The following is a 4,329-nucleotide window of genomic DNA, read 5'->3' as shown; positions in this document are numbered from 1 at the left end:
AGTTTCTGCCGGACACTGCAGTAGAGCTTTGCTGCAACTTGAGAGTCAGTACTCAGAAGGGCGGCGCTGTTCTGTGCTGGGAAACCAGTGAGGTCGGCTGTAAGGACTGTTCCAAAGGGGGAGAAACAAGCTTGTGAACTGCTGGGAGGCTGAGTCCAGGTCAGCTAAGCTCTGAGCTCAGAATTGGGTCTTTCCAGTTAAAGACAAAGAGGCAGTGGCTGACAGGAGCCGACTGAAGACAGAGGAGGGGGCACCTTTAGGTCCAGGCAGGTGCGGCACTTTTAAGTCCAGGTAGGCCATGGGTGGCAGAAGACAGAGGCAATGAATACAGAAGGCGATCATGATAACATGGACAGCGTGGAGGTCTTGGCCTGGCTTTAGAGGAAGGGAAGGTGTTTTATAGCAGTTCGACACTCTGTGTGTAGGTTGCAATCTTGAAACCTCCGGATAATTTTCAGCCAGGTATCTCTTGGTATGGGATACTGTTTGATGCAGGAGGGGATTGCCCCATATGGAGTCTCACAATCAGAGGCAGGAGTTCAATGCCCCCATCTCAGGGCCCAGGGGACAATGACAGAGGTGTGGAGTTGGAATGGACAGAGAAACAGGCTGTCTCGGAGTGGCCAAATATGTTTTTAGAGCTGTTGTAGCTCAAAAATCAGATGACAACAAGGCAAGTCCAAAAGTTAAAAGAAGCGCTTTATTTTAGCTGGTACCCAGCGGTGGTCTCTATGCAAGGTGCAAAGAGGCATGTGCCAAGCATTGACAAGGGGTCAGTATTTAAGCTTGAAAACTGCAGAAAGAGGGGAGGGGTGGAGAGGAAGAAGTGGCAGGGTCATTAGTTCATTAGGTGGTCCTGTTGGGTGAAGGTGCTGAGTTGGCAGTCATACAGAGTTCATTGAGATAAGGTTTGGGGAACGGATATAAGACTTGAGTCATTAGGGGTGAGGAATTGGGAGGAATTGGGAGGAATTTGAGTTGGCAGTCCAGGGGTGAGGAATTGGGAGGGGTTGGCGCATACAGAACAGGAACTTGGCGAGGTTAGAAGGGCAACAAAATGGAGTCAATTTTGACAGGGTATAACATTCCCCACTGGTTTTAAGGGGGTGAATCAAATCATTGACTCACTAGCTTTGTTCTGTACTTTACAGCAGTTGACGTGGTTTACTAAGACGGCGTATACAGAACAGAATGGCGGCACTTTGGTCAGGTTATTAAATTAATTTAACATGGATCACCATTGCCAATCTATTTTAACAGCAAGGAACACTAGTTAACAGAGTCTGAGTAGTTGGGTTTTTAGGACTCTAGAACAAGCAATATCTCCTGTGTCCCCACTGGTTTTCTACCACCTTTTGGGCTGTAATATTAGCCAGGGAGTCTCACCTTGTCTTTTAATTTTGTCTCCTTGAGGGCTCAGCCCTATCTGACCAGACTGCCGTGAGGGTATATGGGCGATGATTGCTCTGGCTACTTCATGCTGGAATGGGTCGCAGCTGTTGACTGGCAGTCAGAGACACTAGAGGTTTTATCTAAAGCCCCTCAATAGACACCAGGCAATTTTTATCTTTTATGGCAAATGGGTATGTCTCAAACTGGCCTATTTTTGTGTTTTATTAATTTTATATCACTGGGGGCACATGAATTGTCAGACCTAGGGACAACATTGAGTACTGTCCAGTTTGTAAGTGGGGTCACTGATAAATTTACATGAACATCTATTAAACAGCTACGGACATTGTTCTTTGAAATGTCTCCCTTTTTTTTTTGGGGGGGGGGCTTTTTTGTAGGCTGCTAGTATCCACATTTTTATTTTTTTTAATCTATAATTTTATTTTGTATCTTTTTTTACTATGAAACACCTCAACTCAGACAAATTTATTTCTGCAAACCCTTCTTACTCCTATAGCTTTGTCAGAAATCTGGGGCTCACTGAGCAACATATAACCTTTTGGTTTTAGATTTTTACCTGTATGGTTACTTGGGTTTTAGTATCTTCTAGGACAGAACAATTTTTTGAGCGATTAGAATATTTGAGCTAACAAGTATATTTATAAACCTTTTTGAAAACTAGCAATCATAACTTACTAGCTCTTAGACCCCTTTATTCATGGAGTCTGATAGTTTGTTGTAAATCTTTTTAGCTATACTTATAATTATCTCTAAATTTCGAGAACATATGGAAAACCAGATTAATACCTTATTTTTACTGTCAATCCTTTTAAGTAATTTAGGTACAGTTTGACATATTTGCCTACTTACACTTGTGTTTATTAACAACATGAAATACCTGAGTTACATCAGAAATCAACCAGGCTAACTTAATTTACTTATTATGAAATACATAATATTTAGTCAGATTAAACCAATGTCTCATTTAGTTTTGGATATGGCCCCTACTGTAATCAAGGGGCACTGTAGAAGGATTTATCTTTTTAACACTGGCTCTGAATTTTATGTTCTAAAGACAAGGCCTGGCTCTATTTATAGGCCCAAAGCTATTTGACACTGTGTAGCCAGTGTCTCTAGAACTTTTTTATATTGACAGGATTTTATATGTACATGAATAATATATTTCAATTACAGCTTAAAACAAGATGATGATGACTGGAATGAAGGTCAGGCTTGGAGAAGACAAAGAGACCTGTGCCAATATCCAGCAATGGGCTGGGTTTTTCCCTGTAGTCGTGATTACTCAGGGCTCCTCCATGGAGAGGACAGGTAGAGGTAACAGTCCAGCCAGAGGGAGGAGGCAGGCCCAGCGCCCTTCAGTCCTGCTGGGCCATCTGGGAAGCTGAGTCCGAGCTCTGGGGCCTCCGCCTCAGAGTGCAGTCTCACTTCTAGTGGCCGCCTTATCAGTCAGGGCATGGCTTGGGGGCCTCTTAAGGCAGTCCCTCTTACAGTGGCCTGGCTTCTGACAGCACTAGTAGGTGAAACTCATTGTCATTGAGATCTTCTTGGAGCCCAGAGAATCAGACTTAGGGTCTGTTTTGAGGCCACAACAAAGGCAGTCATTGTTGGTCTTTTGGTTTTTCTCCCTGGTTTTCTCCCAGATTTAATCATAGGACATTTTTTTTTTTTTTTTTAGTGTTTTATAAAATATTAAGTGAGTTGTCTAGAGCAAAAGCTATCTTTTGTAGCTTTTTTAATATCTGAAGCTGACTAAGTCATGAACTTATCTGTAAGAGTAATCTGTTCCCTCACTGAATTAGCATCTTAAAAAAAGTATACTTTACCTAAACATTTTAAGAAATCAGAGGGGTGTTTATCTTTTTTCTGGTAAATAGCTGAAATTTAATAACTGAAGGTTTGGCCTTATTTCTTTTTAGACCTATAAGAATATATACTAAAAAATATTTTTATTATAATTTCCTGCCTGGCTATTTGGCCAGCAGGGGTCTGACTACTTGGGCTCCAGTGGGAGCAGGTAGTTTTTGTTACAGCTAAACCATGATAGACTGGCTTTTTATCTTTTGGTTGTTTTAAAATTAACAATATGATACTTATTTCCAAATGCAACATTAGCCTATAATGCTGTTTATCTTTTTATAGAAGTCAAAACTTGATTTAAGATTAACATTACATAAATATTTTAGCAACTAAAGATTTAACCTTGAACTCACAGGTGAATCTTATTATCATTTAGCATCACATTTTACATATTGGTAAAAATACAATACAGCTGGCAAACATCTTATTTTCAGTTAACATATAAAGCAGATGTAAACTTTTAGTGGTCAGAAACCAGTTTTCACCAAGGCACCTTCGGGTACAGCACCTTAACCCCTTAGGTATTCTCAGGTTTTTTTTGGCTCATACAACTAGAGATGTCTCCAGAAAGAAATCGAGCAGTTTTTTCTGATTAACATTCCATTAGCCATAGGCTTCAGTGGGGATTTACCAAAGAATGGCTGGGGAAACCTGTCCTGTGCTTTAAAGAGTGGCAGCTGTTCTAAGAGCATTTATTAGGTGGCAGAGTAACCACTATTTACTTAAATTTTACAAGGAATATTTTAAAAGCCTGAACAAGATTACCTAAGCACTTTACAGTAAAGGCCTTAAGTCTTTAACTTTTTTTTTTATCCAATTAAATGATAACTAAACTTAGGAGAAAAGGTCAAAATTTTTTTCTTATACTTAAATGTGTTTTGGTCCCATACGTGTGCTACTTTTGGAGATAGCTCCTTCTGGTGTCACCCAGAAGTCGGTTCTCTCCACTGTGTCTCAGGTTTATGTGGAGAGCTGCGAAGGACCGCGCCTACAGGATGGCGCTGGTTTCTGCCTTCCACCCCCCCATGGGTGAGCGCTCTCTGTGCACAACAACTCCTT

The 4,329-nt window shown here is 41.0% G+C and overlaps 1 long non-coding RNA gene across 1 annotated transcript; it reads right to left on the bottom strand.

Moving 5' to 3' along the window:
- Positions 1-1,026: 1,026 nt before the first annotated feature.
- LOC111816552 lies at positions 1,027-4,004 on the bottom strand. The gene is made up of 3 exons (XR_002820915.1): positions 3,993-4,004; positions 1,738-1,743; positions 1,027-1,131 (listed from the first exon to the last, which is right to left on the bottom strand). It is a non-coding gene; the product is annotated as an uncharacterized LOC111816552 (long non-coding RNA).
- Positions 4,005-4,329: the final 325 nt, after the last annotated feature.

Source organism: Octodon degus, unplaced genomic scaffold (assembly GCF_000260255.1).
Source record: "Octodon degus isolate 3935 unplaced genomic scaffold, OctDeg1.0 scaffold00034, whole genome shotgun sequence".
NCBI lineage: Eukaryota > Metazoa > Chordata > Mammalia > Rodentia > Octodontidae > Octodon > Octodon degus.
This window is presented reverse-complemented; position numbering and strand designations above follow the sequence as displayed.